General features: G+C 47.0%; 1 protein-coding gene and 1 long non-coding RNA gene across 6 annotated transcripts in view; one reads left to right on the forward strand and one right to left on the reverse strand.

The window, feature by feature from the left end:
* Gm46687 lies at positions 1-27,657 on the forward strand. The gene is made up of 3 exons (XR_003953120.1): positions 1-4,916; positions 11,154-11,272; positions 23,576-27,657. It is a non-coding gene; the product is annotated as a predicted gene, 46687 (long non-coding RNA).
* The window catches only part of Bcor (BCL6 interacting corepressor), a 123,780-nt gene that overhangs the window by 55,749 nt on the left and 40,238 nt on the right, over positions 1-27,793 (reverse strand). The gene's annotated exons all lie outside the window — the stretch shown is intronic.

Consider the following 27,793-nt stretch of genomic DNA (forward strand, 5'->3'; position numbering starts at 1 on the left):
GTGCCTTTGATTAAATATACAATTTGCAAAACCATCAGAACTATAAATTCTAGGAATTTTTTTCAAAGTTTCCAAAGCCTTCCAGTACATATATGTCATTTCCTATGGGGGAAAAATACACAAATTTCAGACAACCTCCCCCCAACACACACAAGCTAAAGTCTCATTAGTAAGGTCCCAGATCCTGCTCCTTAGTGACAGACTTGCTTTTTAGCACTATTGCAGGTAATTTGTAAAATGAGCTTACCCGCTTGCTGAAAGCCAACCACCCATTCCTGGGGTCACCACAGCACCCAGAACGTCTTACTGATGCTTTAAAGTCAACTCTACACTAGTTCACATAGTCCCCAGTCTCTTCCTAGCTGCCTCCCGGCTCAAATTCTAAGAACTCTTCTTTTTTTTCTTTTTTCTTCGAGACAGGGTTTCTCTGAATAGCCCTGGCTGTCCTGGAACTCACTTTGTAGACCAGGCTGGCCTTGAACTCAGAAATTCGCCTGCCTCTGCCTCCCAAGTGCTGGGATTAAAGGCGTGCGCCACCATGCCCGCCCAGCAAGGGCTCTTCTTTCTGACTCTGCTCTCTTCCTTTGGTCAAAGCATCTCCTGTAATGTAATAGTTCTTTCAGGGCCTGGGACTAGCTTCCTATGTGTCTGTTTTCCAAGACAGCTTCACCTCTTGATGGAGATCCCTACATCCAGGCAACAGTTCCATTTCTTTATTTTATTTTATTTTATTTTATTTTATTTAGAGACAGGGTCTCTCTATCTAATTCTGGCTGTCCTGGAACTCACTCTGCAGAGATCCACCTGCCTCTGCCTCCCCAGCAGAAATTAAAGGCATTTGCCAGCATAGCAGTCTCATTTCTTTACTCATCAGTTTCAAAGTTTTCTTTTTGTTATTGTTGCTTGTGTGTGTCTGTATGTTTAAGATACTAGTTAAGCACAGCTTTGTTTGTGAAAGCATAGGATCCGAAACAATGTAATTTGCCCAGCAACAATTGGATAGCACCTTCATGAAATGTTCTGCTTTGTTTACGAATAGGGAAGACTTCCAGGGTCTGTGGTTAAGAGAAGAAACAGGCACAGGATGTGTGTATAGTTATGTTGCAGGGGTGTGTGTGTGTGTGTGCGTGTGTGTTTAAGCCATGTGTTAGGTAGCTTCCCTTACATTCTAGGCTTTCCCTGCAGTGGGTTATAGACCTCCAGCAGTGCCCATAAGCCGAATTTCTTTGCATGAACTATTCTGCTCCTTACCCAGGAAACTTCTTGCCACACCTTGCAGCTCCCAATATACTGTGTGTGTGTGTGTGTGTGTGTGTGTGTGTGTGTCCGTCCTGGTTAGGTTACACAAGCTGGCTTCAATTCCTGAACTCAAGCAATCGTCCTGTATCAGCCTCCCTAGCAGTTGGATTTATAGGCACAGACAGGTAGCAGGTGACTCAATCAGCACAAGGCAATGGTCCTTGTTTGTGCCAAAATTCATGCAATTTCATTGTATAATACGTCCTTTTTCAAACTATTCTATCCATCCTCCCTAGGCATTCTGCAGAAAGTGCTGGGAACCGGTCACTTCCTTTATGCTGAGTGGGGAAGTATCTGGTTTACTTTTCTTTTTCTTTTCTTTTTCTTTTTTTTTTTTTTGAGACAGGGTCTCTACATAGCCCTGGCTGTCTGTGGAATTCACTCTGTAGACCAGGCTCCCCTCAAACTCACAGAGATCCCCCTGCCTCTGCCTCCTGAGTGCTGAGATCAAAGGTTTGTGAACTGTTTTCAATCCTTGCCTTCGCTACCCTGCTCCCTTGTATGTGTTTCCAGTGGTAGGACCTACTGATGTTTTTGTCAGGCTGAGAGCCACTTTCAGTCTCTTGCTGGGCTCTTTTCTGTGGCCCTCCAGTGGCCTTGGGCCTGGGTATTCCCCCCGCTTCCTTGGTGAACTTCATCCCAAGTTTCAATCCTTCACTTAGTGATTCTGGGTTTGTTTCCAGGTTCCAGGTCCCCCATATCAAAGGGCAGACCGGATAGCTCACCTTGGGATCCATATCTAGCTTAGTAAGCACAGCTAACATTTACCCAGTGATGTTTAAGTAAGCAAGCCTAGGACAGAAATTGTCTATGAATTCTTTCAACTATCCAGTAAGGGCACCAGCTATGGGTCACGTGAAAAATTGAAGTAAAGGACTTCAAAACACTCAAGGAAATTTGTGACAAGAGGATTCAAATCCAGGCAGCTTTCTTTTCAGAGTCCCATGCTCTTTGTAACCTACCATTATACAGCCCTACACAAAACCTCCTCTTAGTGCTCGCTGTGGCAGCACATATACTAAAACTGGAACGATACAAACCTTCCCCCTTCACTTTCCACCATGCTCCCGTGCAGCACTCTGGCAAAGAGAACTGATTCTACTTTTCAATATTCTACCTAGTTTCCAAGCTTTTGCATTAACCACAGAACAGGCTACCGCATTCTCTTGCTTGGATTATTACTGAAGATTTTAGTTCCAGGTACCATTTCTCATGCTTGTCCAATCTACCCTCCACATACCTGTTAGACAGGCCTTTGTACAATATGCACATCTGGGCTTGGTGCTGAGCTCCTGGAATCCCAGTATTTAGAAGGTAGGATTATGAGTTCAAAGCCAGGCTGGGCTACAATGCAAAACCTTGTTTCAAAGATTGAACCAACTAGGTGCTGGTTCGGTGGCTCAGTTGCTAAAGGTGCCTGTTGCCAAGCCTAAGAACCTGAATTCTATCTCCATGTCCACCGTGTAGGAAACTGACCTCTGATCTCCACACTCAGGCTATGCTAACAAAATTCAAACTTCTTATCCGGGTGTAACATCAGTAGATGGGAGACGGAGGAAAGAGGCCCTTTAGTTTCAAGCCAGCCTGAGCTATATATCGAGTTCCAGGCTAGGTTGGGCAACATGGTGAGGTCATGTCTCTAAAAACAAACCAACAATCCTGAACTCTCTGACCAAGCAACTTGTTCTCTACCATTTCCATGCAATCTACCCACCATCTGAGCAGGCTGCTGTCAGCTCCTGAATGGGCTCTCTCTGTTGCTGTTCACTGTGTCTTCCTAGAGCCTATCATAGTACCCACTGAGTGCACGTGTATACACACACACACACACTCACACACACTCACACACACACACACACACACACACACACACACACTATTGGGCTGAGAAGGGTGGTACACTCCAGAAATCCCAGCACTTGGGAAGCAGAGACAGGGCTAACCTGTGCTGTAGAGCATGCTCAGGTCAGCCAGGGCTGCTACCATGTTTCAAAAACAAACAAGGGTTTGGAATGTCACTCAATTGATACAGTGCCCCCAGTTCTATCCCCAACAACCCCATTAAAAGGGGGTTGGGGGGCTGTGAAGAGGTGGAGGCAGGAGGATCCGAAATTCAAGGTCTCTTTAATCCCAGCACTCGGGAAGAAGAGGCAAGCAGATCTCTGTGAGTTTGAGGCCAGCCTGGTCTACAAAGCTAGTTCTAGGAACGCCGATGTTACACAAAGAAATCCTTTGATTTCTTGTGGGGAAAGAAAGAAAGGAAGATAGCGAGAAAGAGAGAAAGGAAGAAATTAAAGGTTATTCTCGGCTACACTGAGAACTTAAAGACAGCCTGGGCCACATGAGACCCTGTTTCCAAAACAAAACAAAACAAAAGACCTACTGTGACAGTATTCTTAGGAGGCAGAGGCAGGCAGGTCTCTGTCCAACTGGGCCTTCTTAGTGAATTCAAGGCTTGCATACTGAGACTCAATCTCCAAAAATTCGTGACTGAATGATTGAATTCCTGATTCTCATTCTGTTGCCGAGGCAGAAAGGGGAGCACTGTGAGAGAGCAGGACAGCTGGAGGGGTGGTGCTAAGGTGCAGAGAGTGGATCTGTGGTTCTGGGGAAGACTAAGGCAGAAGGAATTAGGAAAGTGAAGTACAAGGCATGAAGAGTTGATACCATCGGGAAAGACCCACGGGAGCACGAGATGAAGATAAAGCTCTTTCTTGGTCAGAGGAGCCGAGTGGCTCACTTGCATGGGCATGTTTCTGGAAGGCTCTAGGTGTCCTAGCCTTCCCGAGGGCAGCAGAAAATCATCCACAGGAGGTGACAGCAGGAGCCCTTAGCCAAGAGCCAGAGAAAACCAAATGCATAGCCTCCTTTTTGTGCTTTGCCTACCCCTGACCACTCTAGACAGGGTCCTACTGTATGGCCCAGGATCACAAGTTCCTCTACCACGCTCAGCTAATCCAGCTGCTACTTGGTGACAGAAGATGCAGGCTCCTTCTCCTCAAGAGCCCCAGGAACCATAAATGTAGGCTATGGTTATAACTGGCACGGGGCAATTGAGTTTGTCTCTCAGTTCCATGCCTTTGACATGAACTAACAGGAACTGTGTCACCATGCAAGCAAGTCTGTTTGACTAATTTGTACAGGATAAAAATAGCTAGTGTTTATTGAGGGACCTTCGCTCCCTTCCAATACTTTACTAGGTACATTTCCATGCAGTCTCCTGCACGCCTCCTAAGAACCCTGAGGCACTACCATTCACCTTACAGCCGAGGAGACTAAAGCTCTTAGAAATGCGCCCTCCCCCCAAAACCATACTCCTATATAGACAGTCTAGGAAGGGGTGGCCACAGGGATTGCTCCCTGAACTTCACGGCCATCTGGCACATGTCAGCCATGCGCCTACACTGCTTCTGCAAACCAGATACTTCTGAAGCCCAATCCTCCAATCATGTCTTTCGTGGGTCATCCTGGCCCCTTGCCAACTGCAGTAAATAGCATCCAAGGAGTTTCTTTCTTTCCAGGATCAGCAGGTGTCACCATGGGAACCCGAGTGTCGCCATGAAGAGTACCTTTCTTCCAGATAAGCCTTGGATATGTGTGGGGCCAGGAAACTCAAGGTAAAAACTTCAGACAGAGCAAGCAGACCCTGTAACAGAGTTAGAAAAACCTCACTGTGCCCCTGAGGCTCTGCATTGGATGGCGACATTATAACCTGCCTTGCCCTTCCCCACTCCCGGGCCAAGTTTCTCTGGTTTTGAGCTTCCATGGAGGTCACTCATGGAGCTGACTGGAGATCTGGCTTAATGGTAGAACACTTACTGCGCATGTGTGAGGCCCGTGGGTTCCATTGCTAGCCCTGGAAACAAACAAAGGCCACCCCTATCATTACGGGGACTGGGGGGGGGGGAAGCGATGTGCTATGGAAAGGGGTCCTCCCCCCCACCACCACCACAATTCTCTTCTGAAGAGCTTTTGAGATCTAGGGAGCAGATTTGCTTTCTTCAGCATTAGAATAGCTAATTTACAAAGGGTTTCCTATATGCCAAACACAATATTCACTGATCTCATTCCTTATAGAAAACTACCGTCTCCATTCCACAGATGAGGGAACTGAGGCTTAGAGACACTCTTCACCAAATCCAACTGCTACCCAAGTCATCTCTGCCTCTGCCCTTGTGGTAAGACATGGGTAGTAACTTGCATACTTTCTAGGACCTGTGAACAGCTTCATTCATTGGCTAGGTCCCTCAGCTTATCAGAACTGGGCTCAGAACAGTGGCCTTCACTGCATCCTGGCATGCAAATGATGTCCCTTAAGGACATCATTGTCCTGCAGTGAATTTATCTGCCAGGTCCCTAGGAGAGGGCTACACACACACACACACACACACACACACACACACACACCGCCCCACTCCTGTGGCTTGTGAAGCCAAGGGTGGAACTGGCAGAAACTCCAGAATGACCCACAGGCAGAGGGTGGTGGTTAGCTTTGCCTTGCTCTTTGACAAGGTGTAGTAGGATACCTTCATGGGTTCAGTGCCAGTGGCTACACTGGGACCCTCCTGGTCTGCTTGTTGGCACAGGGAATCTGGAGGGGAAATCAATCTTGATGATAATTTCGCTCTGTCTTCTTGAACCAGCCATGGTCCTCTTCTCTAGGCTGGCTGGCAATGATTAATGCAGCGTGCAGTCTCCTTACTCCTCTGCTTCTCCTTTGCTTTGGGGTTTATTTTCCAACCATTGCCACAGTTTCTCTTCAGAGCAGAGTAAATATTCAGATGAGCCTGGCAGAGCATAGCCCTGGTGCTGCTCGACCGGGTCCCAGGTGGCAGATGGTACCAGATTACTCCTATAGGGGGTACTGCTACTGTTTATAGAGTTCAAGGCTAACCCGCCACTGCCACCAATTGAAGCCTAATCCTTTAATTATTATCAAAATGCCAAAAATAAAGATTGCAGGGGAGGCAATTAATAGGATCATACGGTGTATTCCTCATTTGTAATTATATATTATTATTTTTCTCTCTACTTTGTTCCAATAATGATTTAAGGCTGCTTCCAAAGACACACAAACCCAAGCAAAGATAAATAACATGAGAGGGACGTGAATTATAATGTCATGCTGGCTCGAGACATCTTTGCTCCATTCTACACAATGGAGCTGAATTCACAACGCCTTTCAAAATGAGGGAATTTCGTTCTTTTGGTGGCAACACTAGGCTCTTTGTCAAGGGGAGGGTGCTACACAGTCTGGGAGGAGCTTGCAGAGGATGCGGATCTGCTTTGTAAGGCTGGCTATATTAGTGTGTGATCTTGGGCAAGATGCTTGTGTCGGCAGGACAAAATACCCGAGACGGAGCATCTTAGGAAGTAAAAACTCTTACTTGGCTCACACCTCTGGTGGCTGGAAGTTTCCAATAGTGTGACATTGGTGTCTTGGTAAGGGACCCCTGCCTGCATCATGAGAGCATGGCAGGGAAGCAGTGAGGATAGTACCTACATAGAGAAGGGGACAAGAGAGAGTCGGGGAGTAAGTTTTGCTTTGAAGCAACCCAATTTCAGGAAAGCTAATACACTCTGGTGATACTCGCTTGCATCTCTTCAGAAAGGCTCTTAGGACCCAGGCACCTAATTACCTCTTAAGAGACCCCACTACCTAAAGTTGCCACCACCGCTAAATTGGAGATCAAGGTGCCAGCATTTGAATCCTTGTCTGTTGTGTGTGTTGTGTCTGGTGTGTGTCTGGTGTGTGTGTTGTGTTGTGTCTGGTGTGTGTGTGTGTGTGTGTGTGTGTGTGGCGGGGGGGGGGGGGAGTCACACCACACCCAGGCCATAGCATTCACCCTTTCTAGACGTTGGGTTCTGAAATTCCCTCTAATGTGAGAGGCAGAAACCAGCAATAATCCAACAGCATGAGAGGCTCTTGTAAAGAATTTCTGTTCCAGAAACCACATCCAAACCCAGAAGTAAGTCTCTCTCTTTCATCTCTTTGCTCTCTCTCTGTCTCTCACCCATTCCTACATGACCTAGACAGTAGAACTTGAATTATCTCCTATCCTGAAGCAATGGTTCTATTTCTCATCTTTAGGCCAGAATGGCATGAAGAAAGTCCCCTAGAGAAGAGGCAAGGTCTGGCAGCTTAAGCACCCAGTTGACCTGCAAGCCAGGCTTATCTCCTCTTCACTCTTCTCAACTACATCTTCCACTTTAAAATCCCAAGCAGCACCTAACACAAAGCCCAGCCTGTCACTTGCTTTAAAACACTGATAGGAAGCCAGGGGTGGCAGCGACAGAGGAGGAAGGAAAGAAGATCAAGAGTTCCAGTCTAGCCTGAGCCAGCCGCAGACAAGCCTGAGAAGGCCACAACCTAATATTCTCTCTGCCCCGCTCAAATTAAAAACAAATCCACCGCTGTCTCTCCATGTAGCCCACAGAACAGAGCTCCCAGGGCTCAGCCCTGCTGGAAGGCTGTTTTGTAAGACGCAAGCACAGATGGCATGATGCAGCTAACTGATAAAATGTGGTCCAAAGGAAATCTGTCCCCAGAATCACGTGTTATAGGAGTCTCCTGACATCTTTTCAGAAAGTGAACAGAGCTAAGGTGTTAGAAGTTGGACTAGGAGATTCCCTTCCACTGTAGGGACTTCTGGAATGTTCCATATGTTGATATGGATGTTGGTCATGCAGATGTATACATTTTGTATGCCATACCTCAATAAAGTGATAACAAATTCAAAATATAATAAATTGATTTTTTTAAAAAAGGAAGATCTATTTTATTTTTATGTGTTTGTGTATGTGTGTGGAGGCCAAAAGAGGGTACTGGATGCCCTAGTGCTAACTGATTTCCCCAGCTCCCTCTCCTCTTGACATAATTGTCTACAAATAAACAACTGAGTGTGAATTAGATATAAAAGGAGGCAGATAAAATGTAAAATGGCATGCCCAAATCTTGGCGAGATGGCTCAGTGAGTAAAAGCATTTGCCACTCAAGTCTGATGCCCTGAGTTTAATTCCTGGAACCCACGCAGAGGTGGAAGGAGAGAACAGCTTCCATGTGGCACGGCCCCCGGAACAATGAAGAGAATTTTAAATAATAAAGTCAAATTACCTGAGAAAGCTGGGTATGACGGCCCATGCGTGCAAGCCCGACACCAGGGTTGAAAATTTAAGACCAGCTTAAGGCTACACAGTGAGTTAAAAGCCAGTCTGAGTGATGCACAGTGTGAGACCCTGTCTCAAAGAATGAAAATAAACCCTAAAATTTCATGAACAGATCTTCTCTACAGTACAGCCCAGTTGGTTCTAACAGCACATGTTATGGAGGCTCTCTGCTCCGGATGCCCACTCTGTCCTGCCTCTCCTCCAGTCCAGCTGCCTTTTCCACAGGGACTTCCACTGGAGCCCACAGTGAATGTTCATATGTTGGAACTATAACCCCCATTAGTCACAACTGTGCGTGCTATTTGGGGGAGAGTCTTTGGGAAATACCATGCACCTGTTGGGATGTGTCAGGGAGACCCTCACCAGATGCCCACCAGCACCTACCACACCCTTGCACCTACCAACCAGCCTTCAGAATTGCAAGCTGTGAACCTCTGTGCTCCCTCTCTCCTCCCCTCTCTCCCTCTCTCCCTCTCTCCCTGTCTCCCTCTCTCCCTCTCTCCCTCTCCCCCTCTCTCCCTCTCCCCCTCTCTCCCTCTCTCCCTCTCTCCCTCTCTCCCTCTCTCCCTCTCTCCCCCCCTCTCCCTCTCCCCCTCTCTCCCTCTCTCCCTCTCTCCCTCACTCCCTGTCTCCCTCTCTCCCTCTCTTCCTCACTCCCTGTCTCCCTCTCTCCCTCTCTCCTCTCCTCTCTCCCTCTCTCCCTCTCTCCCTCACTCCCTGTCTCCTATTTTCTGTTTGTTTGGTGGTGGTTAGATTCTCTTTTCTTTCCACTCTTCCTCCCTCCCTCAGAACCCAAGGTCTCACACATACTAAGCACATAAGCCACGCCTAAATAGACCACACTTCCCTCCCTCAATCCAGGCTAAGTATTTTCTGCAATCTCCCTGCTTCACCTTCCCGAGGACTGAAATTATAGGGGGTCATTATCACCTCTGGCTTAAACTGTTTTTCTTTCTTTCTTTCTTTCTTTCTTTCTTTCTTTCTTTCTTTGGCTTAAACTGTTATTCTTTCTTCCCTTCTTCCTTCTTTCCTTTCTTTCTTTGGCTTAAACTGTTCTTTCTTCCTTTCTTTCTCTTTCTTTCTTTCTTTCTTTCTTTCTTTCTTTCTTTCTTTCTTTCTTTCTTTCTTTCTTTCTTTCTCTCTTTCGTTTTCTGAGACCTGTAGCCCTGGCTGTCCTGGACCTCACTCTGTAGGCCAGGCTGGCCTTGAACTCAGAAATCCATCTGCCTCTGCCTCCCAAGTGCTGGGATTAAAGACGTGCGCCATCACTGCCCAGCATTCTTTAAAGTCAAAAAATACATACTTTATTCATTCAGTGTGTGTGTGTGTGTGTGTGTGTGTGTGTGTGTGTGTGTGTGTGTGTGTGTGTGCGTGCGCGCGCACTGGCTAGTTTTGTGTGTTAACCTGACACAAGCTGGAGTTATCACAGAGAAAGGAGCCTCCCTTGAAGAAATACCTCCAAGAGATCCAGCTGTAAGGCATTCTCTCAATTAGTGATCAGGAGGGGAGGGCCCATTATGGGTGGTGCCATCCCTGGGCTTGTAGTCCTGGTTCTATAAGAAAGCAAGCTGAGCAAGTCAGGGGAAGCAAGCCAGTAAATAACATCCCTCCATGGCCTCTGCATCCCCTCCTGCTTCCTGACCTGCGTTTGTTCCAGTCCTGACTTCCTTTGATGATGAACAGCAGTGTGGAAGTGTAAGCTGAATAAACCCTTTCCTCCCCAACTTGCTTCTGGGTCATGATGTTTGTGCAGGAATAGAAACCCTAAGAGTCTCTCTCTCTCTCTCTCTCTCTCTCTCTCTCTGTGTGTGTGTGTGTGTGTGTGTGTGTGTGTGCCCCCTATGTGGTCCTTTTGTAAGTCAAAGGTCAGAGGACAACCTTCAGGAGTCTTGGGTCCCAGAAATCAGACTCAAGCAAGTTCCTTCACCTGCTGAGCCATCTTGGGTCTTCTGTTTTTTCCACTGCTAGGACACCCAGACTAGCCACAGGTCTACTGGACATTTCAGGTTGGTCTTGAACTCCTGATCCTCAAGCACCCACTTTCTAAATGCTGGGATTAAAGGCATGCCCCAACATGTCTGTCTTAAATTTCTATTTATAACGTACCTGGTCTCCAGAATGCTATGCAGCAATAGAAAATGGCCCCCCACCAACTGTTCAGTAATGCAGCCCCAGAATCTTTGATCTTGCCAGCTCCTTTCACTGCTCCTCCTGCACCAAATCCAGTGACCTGCCTGCCCAGCAGAGCATTCTCTCAATGCTGCGGCAATGGCTGCCTGACTGCCTCCCTCTTTCAGCTGCTGCCCCTTTATAGTTTACTCCCCACCATGCAGCCCGTGGCTTATACCCCACCTACAAGATACACATGTACTGTGTGCAGAGGCCAGTCCAGGCACTGTCTACCCAAAGGGGACAAACCAAATAGCTGCCTTCAGGACACGTGTCTTCCAACAGGACAGATGGCAGCTAAATAATCAAGGTAGCAGGTCATCCAGAGATGGTGGACAATGGACACAACAGAAGACACGAGAGGACATGAAGAGCATGTAAGAAGTAGAACTTGGCATGATTCTGAGGTGACCAGAGGAAGCCTTGTGTGATCCAGAGTGCGGAGGTGGCACATGTAGGCCACAGAGTATGTGTGGAGATCAAAGGACAACTTACCAGCATTGATTCTCTCCCGCCAGGGACTGAACTCAGGCCGTTCAGTTTGGCAGCAAGCTCCATTTGCACACTGAAACACCTCACCAGTCCAAGGCCTTTTCCAGACCCGGAATGGAAGGAAGGTGGAAAAAAGTGAAAGGAGGTGAGTCAAGTGGATTTCTGCAGGAAGAAATCCTGCAGAAAAGTAGAGACAGCACAGGCACAGGCAGGGCAAAGATGCTGTCAGAGGAGGATGCTTGCTCTAAGTAAGGGGTGGGGGGTGGGGGCCTAGGATCCTAACAATACTACAATAAAAACTACAATAGGAGGAAGGACCAGGGGAAAAGGGAGGCAGAACCTGTGGCCAGAATTTTATAGTGATTCAAGGTATTCACTGGAGATAAAGATAACAGGCCTCTGCCAGCCCTCCTGGGCAACCCCAGACCTTCATTCAAGAGTTGTTTTCAGCCCCTAGTCACCTTGGGGCCCACCTAGAAGCTGGTCCTGGTCACTTTCCCTCAGTCCCCTTTGTCCAGTCACCCAGGGCTCTATTCTGAAAGCACTGGTTACCAAGAGCCCTTCTCCAGACCACTGTCCAGGCCCCTAGTTAGAGTGGCACCAATTCACACTCCCCCTCCTCTCAGCGCTGCCCTCATGGTCCTAGGTTGGCTCACCCAGCTTGTGCTAAATTAGGAGGCTCATTCTTCTGCATGGTGGGCTGTCGGGAGTGCCAGGGGCTTCAGAGGAAGATGACTGATGCCAACCTTTGCCTCACCCACACATACAAACAACACATATACGCGTATGTTTCTGTCCTGTTCTCCCACCTCATATTTGGTTGAGGATGAAACCGAAGGCCTCACAGATAGTAAGCATGAATTTTTAACAATAAGCTCCACTCTCAAGACTCCGAAGGCATGGGCGTTCCTCTTCTGCTCCTCCTTATTGTTGTTTGGTTACTTTGGTTTTGTCTCCTTGGCTAAGGTTTTTGTTTTGTTTTGTTTTTTGTTGTTTTTTTTTTCGGGGGGGGACGACAGGTTCTCAAGTGGCCCATGCTGGTTTGAACTTCTGACTCTCCTGACAGCTCCCTATACCTCTCAGTGTCATAGATGTTCGCCAGCACCTCATCTGTGTGTGTGTGTGTGTGTGTGTGTGTGTGGTGTGTTGCTAGGGATCAAAGCCCAGGCTCTACCAGGCAACTAGTCTACCAACTGAGTCACTTTCTTGCTCAGTCTTTAATCTGCTTTTTCCAGCCCTCCACTGGCCTCCAAGAACAAACCCTAAACCCTAAACCCAAACTAGGGCTATTACTTGACTTCTTTGGGTAGTCCAGGCGACCTGCATTCGTGTATATGTGGCCTCTTTTCTACTGCAGAGAGCTCATGAGACCAACAACACACAAATATTTCTTTGTTTGTAAAACGTTAATCCAAGCCCCTGACTTTGTACCCGAAGAAACAGGGCTAGCTATTGGAGTGTGTGAGTCTAGAGTCTCCCTGGCTCTTGTTCCTTAGCTGCTAGGCCTCAGATACCCCTTGATCTAGCTGCTGGTCCCCTCTGGATGACTGACCATGATTTTTGTAAGAGATGGACAATAGGTCTATGGTTTTCCAGTTTTATATTCCTTGAAGGCAGGATCCAGTGGATGCCTTTTTATGTCCCCTCCCTCCTCACTCTCATGTCTACATACCCCTACCAGAAGGGACAACTTCATGAGCTGTGATGTCATAGGAACCTCCTTCCTCCCAGGCCGGAAGGGCAACAGAAGATTGCCACTGCATAGGGTGTCAACTGGCTTGTGGTCAGTGCTGGATATTCTTAGCAGCCTTCGGTCACCATCCTGAGAATTCAAAGTCCCCTGTCACTAGGGCTTAGCTCCCTGCCCCCTCCAGTGCAGGGGAGTTTTCTATTTCTAGGCACACAAGTCAGAGTACTGAGTAACAGGGAACGTGCTGATTTAGGAAGCCCAAGCTTTGGGGCACAGCCCAGCGACACACTTAGCCTGTTGCTGCCCACCGCTGCCCCAGGCCTGACTGACCGGCCAGACTGTTTGGAAAACATGCTCTGGTTTAGCAGAGAGGCATGGCATGGTGGGAGCTCTGGCCACAGCACAGCGGTTATCACGTCTGACCTCATTCCTGGGGCCTGAGGCAACTCTGAGGTCTGCATGTCTCTTACACTTACTAATCTTCCTTCAAAGATACCCACCATGAGTCTAGCTGCAAAACTGAATAAGGGGTGTGGGCATTACTAATCCCTGGCTGGGTCCTCTCCTCAGAGCCCCCAGTGAACTCTACCTCTGGATGAAACCTTGGCACCACTAGAGACAGCACGGTGGGAGGGCTGAAGCTATAGAATGGCGGCTTGCTCCAGCCAGCTGAACACACTGGAGGTTTCTGACAAGCTGTGGGGAAAGCCTAATGGAGTCTCAGGATGGAACCCACGCAGAACCCAACTGCTGTACAGAAGTCTCGCTGCTGCAGCACATGCTAGCTCCTGTCGACTGTGCTTGTTGATGATGCTACCAAAGCTACTTCCCTTGGGCCGTACCCAGAAGTGGGGCCATTTGATGTCCACCTCTGCATGCCGTCTATTTGCATTGGTGTCTTTTCTTCCCCTTTCTCATTTCTCTTGGGGCAGCTGTGTCTGCAAACTCATGCTATCAGTCCTTGATTTCCCTGGCTTCAGGAGGGCTAGAATAAAACCTGGAAGGAGACAGAGGCTGGGATGGGGAGACAATTTGGGGGGATATAGGAGGGACAAAAATGGTCCATCGTACCAAGTCCCTGTAATTATCTCACACCTGTCGTTATAGTGCCCAAGTAGTGGAGGAAGGATGGTAAGCTAGCTCAGCATAAGGTCTCAAAACAGAACAGAGAAGCTATGTCAGTCAGTCTGCTCTATGGAGTGAATTTCAGGACAGCCAGGGCTAAACAGAGATCCTGTCTCAAATTATTATTAGTATTAGTATTATTACTGTTACTATTATTTACATGAGCAGCTGTGGAATGAGGAAGGAGCATGGTCCTTGAAGAGAGGTTCTGATGGGAAACCCCTTCAGAATCTCTGTGGAGGGGACAGAGAGATGATCAGTCCGGGAAAACACCTGCCTCACAACCGGATGACCTGAGTCTACTCCTCAGAATCCATGATAGAAGGAAAGAATGGGAATCCAACAGGAGCATCATGCACAGGGGTGCCCTGTCCACATCACACTCACACACACACACACACACACACACACACACACACACACACAGAGAGAGAGAGAGAGAGAGAGAGAGAGAGAGAGAGCGAGACAGAGAGAAAGAGAGACAGACAGAGAGACAGAGAGAGAGCAAAAACAACAACAATAACAACAACAACAGAATCCTAATAGGGTTCTTTGAAATTTCGGACTGCAGGCTTCTGAACTAGGACCTGAAAGGACCGTGAAGATTCTGAAATGAGTTCTGCTCTGTAACTATTTTCTGTACACTCCCTATGTACGTGTCTGCGAAGGACTGAGATGCTCATTCCAAGGAGACTGCTCTGGAAAGACAGAGAGAGGAAGTCAGATGGAATATGGAGGGCTGTAGCTGGGAGGTGACAAAGGCAGGTGTGGACAGTCTGCACTGTCCCGTTCGTGGAGACAACACAACAAACTCCACTTACAATGGATGAGCCCAGGGAAAGACAGGTAGCAAAGATAGGCGAGGTGGTCCCAGAAGCCTGCTGTGTGCCCAGCAATGACATCTTACAGACAACAGACACTTGAGCGGCTAACTGGGAAAAGTTCCTGCTTGCGGGAGAAATTGAAAATGGAGGATGTGAGGCCTAGTCAGAGGTTTTTCTCACTGACCTTCAGGTAAGCAGATGAGACAATAGTAGTTACAACTGTTACAATAGTAACAGTTGTATTCACAGTTGCATCCCATCCAAGGTGAGAGACTGGGTCACCTCAGAGTCCATCCAAGAAGGCATGGGTTCTTGACAGAACCTCCTGGCAAGGGAGGAAGAGAGTATGTTTTTATGCTAATGTCCTAGTACCCTAGAATGTGACCTTATGGGAAACCATGGCCCTTAAGCTAAAATGCTATCAAGAGGGTAGACCCTAATATACCTTGACTTCTGTCCTAGAGGAAGAGGACACAGGCACACACAGAGAGAAGACCATGAGAGCACAGTTAGAAGGTGCCCACCTACAAGCCAAGACCTCACAAAGAACCAAGCGCATTGACACTCTGCTTTGATTTCCAGACCTCAAAGCCACTGGGTCTATCACCAGCACCCAGGTACTCTGCCAATGGAAGTATGAGCAGACCAATGAGCAGATCAGAACAGGGCGAAACCTATAGCTGCCCCCTAGAATTTGGGCAGCCTTAATAACTTGCTCTGAACACCAGGAATGTTCCCAAAGCGGTACTGCGAGACTTCTAAGGTGCCAGGCTATTCTCCCTGACAGTTATGACTCCATCTCTATGAGCTAGCTAGCCCTGATATATCCAGCAGAAGAACTGACGAGACAACCACCCAACTGTGAGGATATGTCCACGTCTTAGTTTGTTTTCAGTTGCCATAACAATACACAGGCCATCAGGGAACATATTAAAGAAGAGAGGCAAGCTGGGTGTGGTGGCACATGCACCCAGCACTCAGAAGGCAGAAGGCCTTTGAGTTAAAGGCCAACCTGCTCTACAAACTGAGTTCCAGGCTAGACAGACCTACATAGCAAGACAGTATTGAGCGAGAGAGAGAGAGAGAGAGAGAGAGAGAGAGAGAGAGAGAGATTCAATTAAATGTGTGTACCTAAGGCAGTTGTGAGTCACCAAGTGGGTGCTGAGAACCAAACCCCAGCTGTCTGGAAGAACACTGATTGTATTTAACAACTAAACCATCTCTCCAGCAGCCCTTGCAAGCTTGCTTCCTCTTTCTTTCTCTTTCTTTCTTTCTTTCTTTCTTTCTTTCTTTCTTTCTTTCTTTCTTTCCTTCTTTCTTTCTTTCTTTCTTTCTCTCTCTCTCTCTCTTTCTTTCTTTCTTAAACCATCTCTCCAGCAGCCCTTGCAAGCTTGCTTTCTCTCTCTCTCTCTCTCTCTCTCTCTCTCTCTCTCTCTCTCTCTCTTTCTTTCTTTCTTTCTTTCTTTCTTTCTTGGGTTTTGTTTTGTTTGGAGACAAGAGTCTCTCCATGTGTTCCTGGCTATCCTGGAACTCCATGTAGATCAGACTGGCCTCAGACTCACAGAGATCTGCTACCTTCTGCCTCTGGAGTGCTGAATTAAAGGTGTGTGCCACCATTTCTGTCTCTAATAAGCCTGCAGAAGTCAGATCTCCAGGTATCTATAAATCAAACCTGGTCCCAGGAGCTAGCCTATAGCTCAGTAGTAAAGCAGCTGCCTGATATAGACAAGGCCCTGAGTCCAGTCCTCAGCATGGCGGCAGCAGCAGCAGCAACAACAACAACAACAACAACAAAACACCCTCTGGATGCACAGCTCTGAGCCAGTAGGGAACAAGCCTTCATTTACCTATGAAGACTGAGATGCACAGTTAATGCATTCCTTTATGTGACTTCATGAATGTCTGGTTAAAAGAAGACATGGCCACAACCTTATTTTATAGGTGGTAGAACTGAGGCTTAAGGCCAGGCACAGTGGCTCATTCCTATAATCCTAGCACTCGGGACTCTGAGGAAGGAGAGTCATAAATTCAAAGCCAAGCCTAGTTTGGTGATATACCTCTTTAATCCCAGCAATCCTGACACAGAGGCAAGTGATCTCTGAGTGTTGAGGCCAGCCTGGTCTACCTAACAAGTTTCAGGCCAGCCAAAGCTACACACTGTGACCCTGTCTCAAAAAATTCAATTAAATTAAAATCCAAAAAGCTCTAAACCATCCTGAGAGACATAGGAGTTCAAGGTTGGCCACCCTAGGCTACCTATCGAAACAGTTTCTTAAAAACAAAAACAGAGAGACCCTGAGATTTGGTAGCTTTCCTAAGATCACAGAGCTAGTGGACTCTGACAGTCATGGTGTTTCCTCTGCCCTATATGATGCTGAGGGAGGCTGTTTAAATACAGTTCCCACCTCTAGCCTCTTGGCTTCAGATTGTCCTTCTAGATGATGCTGGTTGCTTTCTACAATCCCAGTTTTGCCAATCCCTAACAAATGGGGATCAACCTGTTAAAGGCACCCGTCACTTCCTCCTCACGAGGAGGGTACCCCCTTACCCTCATTTTACAGATAAGGAAACTGAGGCACGGAGATGAGAATAGGCAGCCTATCCCATAGCCAGTCGTGTTACTCCTCGCCCTGCCTTCCTTGCCATTGAAAGATTCTGAGAGAGAGTGAAAAAAATTTTAAGCCCCTAGACCTATGTCCAAAATAGACCTCACTAATGGCAGGGAATAGAAGTTGCCCCATTGTTTCAGGATGCCAGGTGTTTGCAGTTTTTGTGCCTTTATAAACCCCTTACCCCTTGAGCTCGTGGTTGGCTTTTCTACCCCTGCGTGGGATATGAGTCATCCCCAGTGCACTGGTCTTTCCCAAAAAAACCTCTTGCAGTTTGCATCAAGACCATTTCTTGATTTGGGGTGTCGCCTTTCCTGAGTCAGACATGGCGGAGTCCTCACATTTTGTCTTTCACCATGAATTCCTAGGGTGCTTACCATGGGACATGTGGTGTGTGTTTATCCATGACAACACAGAAAGAGGGCTAAGGATGCAGCTCAGTTGGTAGAGTGCTTGCCTAGCATTCATAAAGACCTGGGTTCAATCTGCATAAACACTGCATAAAACTGGGCAAAGGGGCTAGGGAAATAGTTCAGTAAAATGCTTGTAAGGCAAGCATAAGGAGCTACATTAGAACCCCAGAATGAACACACACACACACATGGTGAGGGTGGGGTGGCAATACTGAGCATGGCTGAGTGTATCAGTGATTATAGCATTCAAGAGGTAGAGGCAGAAGACTCCGAAGTTCAAGGTCACTCTTGGCTACATATTAAGTTTGAAGTCAGCTTGGGCTACATAAGACCTTATCTGAAACACACACATACACACACAGCAACCATCTCTAGGCATCAGGGCTATGTCCATGAAATACAAGGAGTGTACACGATGGTGGGCGGGGACGGGGAGGGGTGCGCTAACTTCCACATTCCTGTGAGCTCTTTCCCTAGGAGCTCTGAACAAGACAGTTGCTAAATGGATGCCAGTGGAGGAGGGGTGCTGATGTGGCAGCTGGAGAGCCCCAGGAGGAAAAGCAGCTTCCTCAGAACACCGAACATGGACTCTTCTCTGCCCCTTTCAAAGAGGTCAATGGCCCCCTTCATAAATGCCAGCACACAGGACCAGGCCCAGAATGGCTCCTTCCTCTGCTGCTCTGCTTTTCCTGCCCACTCTGGCACTGCGGAGAGCCCCACATCCCTCTTCATGCTGCCTCAGATGAGGCCTGTAAAATGTATCCCCTAGAAACTAGTCATCCTTTCCTCCCTGGGAGAGTCCCCCAATCTCCCCCTACTCTAACCCCACCCCCAGCCCTCCAGGTTTCTACTTGATCTTCCCTCAGTGTCACCAAACCTGCAGTAAGGAAATTCAAGTCTGAAGAGACCAGGGAGACAGAAGCATGCTACTAAAGTTACTCTAGCCATCATTCTAGCACCAGTAGGTCCCGGAGTCCCTTAATATGCGAATGGCCTGGAATCTCCATCCCAAGCCAAACAGCTGCCAGTTGAGAGTAGGCATAGGAAGAGGCCTGATATCGGGGTCACAAGGGACCAACAGAGGCCTGGTGGATCTGACCACCCTCTCTGAGGAGCTAAGGTGTCCGGCATCAGATGGTATCCCACTGCTGCCTTGAACTATATCCAAAGTGACTAGAGATGACTGGGAAGTGAGAAATGTTGACCACTCTTCTACTTTTCTATGGGCGCCTGACACCAACACCCAGCAGTGGAAAGGTGGGACCTGGTATTGAGTTTGCTGGGACCTCGGAGACCTCAGATTGGAAGGAGCTGTGTCAGTCTAGGGTATGTTAAAAGCTGACCTCGCTGAATCTGCCTGACGGCTCAAGACGTACTGTGCTGCTTCCAAACACTCCTGCACATTGAGTGTCACGGTTTTTACCATGAGACATTGAGTGTCACAGTTTTTACCATGAGACAGGGTGTACATCTTCAAACCTAGCTGGGCTTTTGAATGTTTTTCAATGTACCAGAGGTGACACTGTGAGATGATGACTTAAGTCAGAAAAGGCTACATGGTTGCTTCTTGGCTTGCTTGTCCCCATCCCCCTGTACCATACCCCTAACGTTACTAAGAAATCAACCTTCAGTGGGCATGATAGAGCACACCTTTAAACCCAGCACTCAACAGGCAGAGAGGCAGGTAGATCTCCTCGGTGAGTATGAGGATAGCCTGGTTTGCATAGCAAGCTCCAGGACAGCCAGCAAGGCCTACACAGAGAGAGACCTTGTCTCAAAACAAACAAAAAACCAAAACAGCCTTAAGTGAAGTTCTAGGGCAATTTGTTGCCCAGCACTGGTAATCCAAATAGATCTACTGTGTGATTCCCAGTTCACAGAAAAGTGAGGCCCAGAGGGTTGTGTAAGTCATAACATATCTGGTGGGAGACCGAAGATGTGAACCTGGTCTCTGGATCCCAGTCAGGGCCCCTGGTATTTCCTCACATCCAAGAAGAAAGCATTCTTTTTAGACTCTCTAGTTTCCAAACCTGGCCATGTGTCACAGTCAGAGCGTTAAATATAGAGAGCTCCAGGCCCCACCCCAAGCCTACTGAGAATTTTCAGGCATGGGGCCAGAACTCTGTATTCTAAACTGGCATCCCAAGCAACCCTGAGGCCATTGGTGTGTGAACCAGCCAGTGGGCCCTTCTCAGCCAGATTATTCATAAGACAACCAAAAGAGATCAGAAAGTCATTCACGGATACGCTCATCATATTGAGTGTAAACCTTTTCTTTTCTCTCCCTGATATGTTTTGTAATGCTGTGCCATGATGCGGTGGAAAAGGGTGCCTTAAGCAGGCCCATGCTGAGGCATTCCCCCACCTCCCCAGGTACCAGTCATACGATGGGTCTAGTATAAAATGAACTTTATTTGGGACATGGGAAGGGGGTCTTGGAGAGAGAGTAGAGGGAAAGAGGACAGAAAAGGACACAAAAAGAGAGAGGAGAGAGAAAGAAGGGAAGAGGCTGGCCAGGAATACATGGGGAGAGCAATGATGGGAAGAGAGAGAGGGGACAGAGAGGGAGAGGAGAGAGGGGGAGGGGGGAGGGGGGACAGAGAGAGAGGGGGGACAGAGAGGGAGAGAGAGAGAAGAGAGAGAGGAGAGGAGAGGAGAGGGAGGGAGGGAGGGAGGAAGAGAGAAAGAGAGAGAGAGACCTTTTATATATGAGCCAGGCTCCTACCTGACTGCTGCTAAGTAACTGTTAGGCGGAGCCTAGAGTCCCCTTCTTTTTTTTTTTTTTTTTTGTTTTGTTTTGTTTTGTTTTTCGAGACAGGGTTTCTCTGTGTAGCCCTGGCTGTCCTGGAACTCACTCTGTAGACCAGGCTGGCCTCAACCTCAGAAATGGAGTCTCTCACTGTGTTACCCAGGCTCGCCTAAGAATGCGTAGCTGATACACAAATGTCACAAATGACAGCATTTACTTGTTCAGACCCTGGCAAGCCCTTTTTATCCTTACACAACTTAGAGAAAACTTTTGTTTATTTTTTTGTTTTAGTTCATGCATATGGGTGTTTTGCCTGAATATATATTTGTATACTACATGAGTGTAGTGCCTGAGGAGGCCAGAAGAGGGTGTTTGATCCCCTGGAACTAGAATTATAGACAATCATGGGTGCTGGGAATCAAACCCAGGTCCTTTAGAAGAGTAGCCAGTGCTCTAATTGCAGAGCCATCTTTCCAGACTGTTTTGTTTTCTGTTCTTTGTTTTGTTTTTGGTTGTTTTTTTTTTTTTTTTTTTTTTTTTTTTTTTTTTTTTAAGACAGGGTTTCTCCGTGTAGCCCTGGCTGTCCTGGAACTCACTTTGTACACCAGGCTGGCCTCGAACTCAGAGATCCAGTTGCCTCTGCCTCCCAAGGCCTGGGATTGTTTTCTGGTTTTGAGGCAGGATCTCAGAGAACCCAGCTAGCTGCTAAGTAGTAGAAGCTGGCCTATGCACGTGATCCTTCTCTCTGCCTCCCAAGTGCTGAGACGGTTATGTGCCACCATGCCAGACTAAGAGACAGAATTGGTGTTATAAGCACTTCATATTGGCTCTGTGGCCCCTGCCCTCTAAAACTGCCCAACACTTAAGAGACTGAGGCAGGAGGATTTGGGTTTCAACCAGCCTGGGTCATCCTCCTTCTGCTACTTAGTAAAACCCTCTGTCAGAAAGCCCAAAACAAACATGTAAACAAAGCAAAACAAATAACCCACCCAACTCAACTAAAGAGGAGCTTAGATACCAGGCCTTCTCAGAACAATGCTGTGCTAAGTTTTGTGGCTGTACAATCAGCACAAAGATAACAGACAGGACCTGACAGAGCCGTGGGGGACAGTACTCCCTGGGAAAGGTGACACCTGGAATTACAAATTAGGGCAAGCTGGGCAAAGTGATACAAACTTTTAATCCCTTCCTGGAGAGGCAGTCGGGGGGCAGGCAGATCTCTGTGAGACCTAAGACAACTAGGAGTCCCAGGCCAGCTGGGTGCTTAGTGAAACGCAGGCTCAACAAAAGAAGTGCGGGAGGAGCAGGGCTATCACTGCAGGGGGAGCTCTGGATGGACTCACCAAGAAAATGGCAGGTAGCAGAAATACACAGTGACATTGTCACCTTGTGCCTATGAATTGGGGATCTTAGAGTGGGGCAGGACCAGACCACGGAAGTATAACATGATCTGGCTGTTTGTTTGTTTGTTTGTTTGTTTGTTTTGAGACAAGGTCTCTCAGTCTGCAGCTAAAACTAGCTTAAACTCACCTTCCTAGGCTTGACTCAAACTTGCAGCGATGCCCATGCCTCAACACCCCCCCCCCGCCCCCAAGTACTAGACGAGAGGCAGGAGTTGATCTGAGTTTTTAAAAATAATTTAACTTTAAATTATATGCATTAGTGTGAGGGGTGTCAGATTCCCTGAAACTGGAGTTACAGACTCTTGTGAGCCGCCAGGTGGGTGCTAAGACTTGAACTCAGATCCTCTGGAAGAGCAGCCAGTGCTCTTAACCACTGAGCCACCTCTCCAGTCTGATTTGAAATTTTATATTCTCAGTTTCCAAAACTTATTGTCACTAAAGATCAAGGACCAAGTTTTTGATTTTATTGAACATTAAATCAAACCAGTCTTCTGTTTCTCGGAGCTGCAGATAGCATGTCCCTAGGACGGTCACAGAAAATATCTGCGAGGACCTGCTTTTTGGGAAGTGGGGGTTGGCTCTATCCCAGGGTGACCTAGAACTCACTATGCAGCCCAACCTGGTACCGAGTTCAGAGCTATCCTTCCACCTTGGACTCCCAAGTGCTGATGTAACACGTACAGTTTGAGAAAATGTAAAAACAAAATTTTAGCATTTATTTAGTTACTTAATTAGTTTGTGTGTGTGTGTGTTTGTGTGTGTGTGTGTGTGTGTGTGTGTGTGTGTGTGTGTGTGTATCTAGTAGGTGGCCAGGCTTGATGGTAAGTACCTTATCCACTGAGCCATCATGGCTCAGGATTTTATAAGAAAAAAAAAAAAGACTTTATCCCCTTGAGACACAGTCTCTCGCTCTATTCCAAGCTAGCCTGGAATTCACTGTGTAGCTCAGGCTGACCTTGAAATCACAATCCTGAATGGTAGGATTACAGATGCATCACCACGCTCAGATCTGCTCTGGGATGCTTTTCAGCCTTATCTATGAATTCTGACTATACTGCTATGAGCATAACTCGGTGATAGAAAACTTAGATTCAAGGCCCTGAGTTCAATCTTCAGTACCACAAAACAACAACAACAGCAAAAGCTGACAGAACCTATGGCCCTGGCAATTCAACCTCTGGTAAGACACACATAGCAGAAATGCAGCTGCTCCAGGGCATGTACACGAAACATTCCCAGCCACATTATTAGTAACAACATCAAAACTATCCAAATGCCCATTAAGAGTGAAACAGAAATAAATAAAATGTGTACTCATACCTTAAGGAGAATGGACCAATTGCACTACACATAATGTGTACAGATCTCACTGCCACACTGCAAAGAAAAGAAGCCAGACACACAGTGCACTCCCATGCCCTTCTTTTCTACAAAGTACCAAATCAGAGGAGGCTAACTGATGCTATTAGGAATCAGGGTAGGGTGGCAATGTGCCTTAAAGATGAGTGTGTAAGGAAGGCTGAGATATCTGGTTGGAGGCCTGAGGAGGATCTGTCTGAATCCTGATGTGGGTATCAGTTAGGCGAGTGTGCTGATCTGGCTGTATGCTAATGATGTGTGTGCTTCTCTGCACAGCTACCGTGTTTCACTGAAAATAAATATTCTCCCAGCCTGTCATCATCGGCATCAGCAGCAGCAGCAGCAGCAGCAGCAGCAGCAGCAGCAGCAGCAGCATCTAATAGGGAAAGCAGGCTGAAAGCACAGGAAGACCTCTGCGTAAGAACTGAGACGGATTCAGGGGTGGGGCACACAGATGAGTGGGAGATTCAAACAGTGCTAAGTTCAGGGTGAACCCATCGAAACCAAACCGCGGTTGCCAGTGAGCTCAGAGCTCAAGTTGCAGTTGTGTGAGTGTGCCCGGTGCTCCAGCCTGAAGGTGGCTGGCTGCTTTGGAAGCAATCCCACTTCCACTTCAGGGCTAGGCTTCCTCCCTCCCAGGCGGCCAATCACTTCACATGACTTTAAAGGCAGGAATCAGAAGACCCAAGGCATCCAAACAGGAGCCTGGTAGAGCCCATGCCTGCCCCAGCACCTCACTCTCTCAGCTTACAAAAGGAAAACTTAGATTCTTTTCAACCAGGTGGATTCCTCTGATTGCAATCACTCCAGGCTTTGGTGATTAGATTCCATTAGCTGCGGGAATCAATTGAACAACGACCTTTCCTAAAGTGAAGGGCCAGCTTCCAGAGCTTTGGCTGGCTGCAGAGCCCAGGAGGAATTCACTGAAGGAAGGCAAACAAAGCAATGATCACTTTAATAATAATAATAATAATAATAATAATAATAATAATAATAATAATACCCAAAACCTAAAGGACAGCAAGACAAGGCAGGGTAGGCGCAGGGACAAGGAGCTACTGGAATCTCCATCCCAGCCCTGGGTCCTGGGCAGCCATGGAGAGCAGCTGAAGGGCTTGTTGGCAGCAGAGCAAAACCCAGATTGCTACCATTCCAAGACAGGCACAGAAGTCAGCAGGAGCAATTACTGCCTCTGGGGTCTCCTCTGGTCTTCCTCCCCCACTACTGTACTCTGCATGAGAAGTCCAGGAGATAAGAAAAGTCTCCCTCAAGACCCACATCTCGGGGACTGGTGAGATGGCTCAACAGTTAAAAGCACTGACTGCTCTTCCGAAGGTCCTGAGTTCAAATCCCAACAACCACAGGGTGGCTAACAACCACCCCTAATGAGATCTGACGCCCTCTTCTGGTGTGTCTGAAGACAACTACAGTGAGTGTACTTATGTATAATAATAAATAAATCTTTGGGCCTGAGCAAGCAGAGTTGACTGGAGCGAGTGGAGTTGACCGGAACGAGCAGAAGTCCTAAAATTCAATTCCCAACAACCACATGAAGGTTTATAACCATCTGTACAGCTACAGGGCACTCACATACATAAAATAAATAAATAAATGTTAAAAAAAAAAAAGACACACTTCTCTCTCAGCATTGGCAAGACCTATGTCCTAGATTCCCAGGTTTCCTGAAGTTGGTAACAAAGATCCATAAGCCACCTCAGGGGGTGCTGATGTGTAATTATCATATGGGTTTATTTAAATTTAATCTAAAACACACAATTCCACCAAAGGCGGTTTTATCATTTGATATATGTATTTGTATATATAAATGTCATAGCTAGAGATACACAGTTTTGGTTTGAGCCATCTGTTTCAGATTGGGCTACTCCGCACCCTGCTCACTGCCCCATACTCCCTCCCTATCTACATGGTGATTCTGCAACTCATTTCACTAGAGGTGAGGCCTATTTCCCCAGCCCACTGCCATCAGATCACAGAATTCCTTTTAGCCAATGAAACGTAAGCAAAAGAAACAATGGCAAGTCCTGAGTGGGAGACTTCCCGAGCCATTTTGTTCTTCTTTGCTCTTGCAATTTTTGCCATGGCCCTAACTGGCCCACTCGTCCCTGGAGAGTGAAAGGCACATGGAGCTAATTTGGACCCAGCTCCTACTTATGATCAAGCCTCTGCTCAGCAACCAAACCCACGTGACCAACAGACGCATCCCCCAAAATGAATTGCTGCTCTGTGCTTTGGGTGGTTTCTTACACAGCTTTCTTTCAGCAAGAGCTGACTGAGAACACCACCTAAGTATATTCCTTGGCCTACCCAAGACTCACAATGCACTCTCTACATTCTTTCTAGAAGGATTTTTTTCTTTTTAGAATAATATATGGTTTTCAATATACTAGCTCTCTTTATTCCCTTGCCCTTCTTATTTTTTTAATTTAGCACAACTCACAGTATTTTCTTTTTTGTTCATGTATTTATTCTCCATTTTCAGTAAAATAAAATTTGATGACATCCAAGACACTGCCAAGTGCCCAAAGCATTGTTAGGAGGGTAGTAGGCATTAAATAATTTTATACAGATAATATAATTATTTTCCTTCTTAGTAAGTCTAGTATCTGATTTGTGTGGAGCTCAGGAACTTTGTGATAGGTGAACTCGAAGAAGAAAATATTTCTTTTAAAGGGTGATGATCTTTCTGGGTGTACTGGTTCGTGTCTATGATACCAACACTTGGGAGACTGGTGCAGGACGATGTCAAAGAATTTCAGGTTAGCCTAGATTATACAGCAAGTTCAAAGCCAACTTGAACCATAATAAATAATGAGACCCTTTCTCAAAAGGAAAGACAGCGAGATACCCAGAAACACAAACACACACACACACACACACACACACACAGAGAGAGAGAGAGAGAGAGAGAGAGAGAAATAGAAAGACAGATAAAAGACAGAGTCAGAGAGACAAAGACAGAGAGACAGACAGACTGACTTAAGGGTACATCATACGATGTCTATATTAGTCTTCAATCTAGACTCAGGCGATCCTCCTGCTTCAGTCTCTCCTATAGTTCGGACTGTGCCACCTCATCCAGATAAAACATTTTATTGAGGGAAAAAGATATCAGGAAGTTTGCAGATATTGGAATTGCTGATAAAATTCTGCACCCCATATCAGGGGCTGTCTTCAACCTTAGGGGCTTTGTCTGTGTGTTACTGGGGTGTAGTAAGGAACTTCAAAGGGATTTAGGTGGCTTCCAAGAGCTGTCAGAACGTTTGACTCTGGCTTTGTGCCTGCATCACACGTTAATTAAATTATATGGCAGAAACACCACAATGTCAAGAGCAGATATTATTGCCTCCAAAGCCTAACATTACGAGAGGTGTTTTCTAGCACAGAGCAAAGTATACCTTTAAACAAATTCCTTTGTCTTTCCTCGGGCTGTCAGGGCCTCCACCAGTCAGCATGTCCTATGAAAGTATATCCCGGACAGTTTTATCAGGTGCAGGGGGTGGTCCGAACAAAACTCTCTAACTCACAGGACAGTGAGAGGTTTCATGGAGTCACCCGCTTCTTCTATCTGATCCTCAGCTGTGCTTTTTTGTTTGTTTCCAATACAGGGTCTTACTATGTAGCCCTGGCTGTTCTGGAACTCTCCATGTAGACCAGGCTGGCCTCCCAGAGATCCACCTACTTCTGCCTCCTGAGTGCTGGAATTAAAGGCTTGCACCACCACACCTGACCAACCCTCAATTTTGTGATCCCCAGCCTCTTTGGGAGCCTAGGCATATCCCCTAGGGAGAAGATCTGGCTTTTTGGATCTCTACATAACAACAGGTTCTTGTCTTCTAAGAAGCTCTTATCAGCAGGACAGCAGATGGTCAGACTAAGGAAGGGTGGGAGTCACATGACCTCCCCCCCACACACTCCATCGTCTTGTTTATTTTTTTTTTCCTTCTAGCACTGGGGATAGATAGAACCCAGGACCTCATATAAGCTAAGCATAAGATACCACTCTACCTCTGAGTAGCAACTCCTACCCATCAAAATGTTTGTCTTTTTCTTTTTTAAATATAGTCTCATCTATCCACCTCTAGAGAATCACTGAGTCCCAGGGATAGAACTCAAGTGTTCAGGCTCTGAGGCAAACCAACTTAGCCACCTCATTAGCCCTATACCTGGTTTTTACATACTGCTGGGGACCAAACTGCTGGGGATGTCATGTATGCTAGGTAAGTACACACTATCACCACCCCTGCCCCATGTCTTAAATGGTGAGGGTGCCGGGCAGTGGTGGCACTTGCCTTTAATCCCAGCACTCGGGAGGCAGAGGCAGGAGGATTTCTGAGTTTGAGACCAGCCTGGTCTACAAAGTGAGTTCCAGGACAGCCAGGGCTATACAGAGAAACCCTGTCTCAAAAACCAAAAAAAAAAAAAAAAAAAAAAAAAAAGAATGGTGAGGGTGGAGGGCTTTGGTCCAGTGTTTTT

This window comes from Mus musculus, chromosome X, assembly GCF_000001635.26.
Source record: "Mus musculus strain C57BL/6J chromosome X, GRCm38.p6 C57BL/6J".
NCBI lineage: Eukaryota > Metazoa > Chordata > Mammalia > Rodentia > Muridae > Mus > Mus musculus.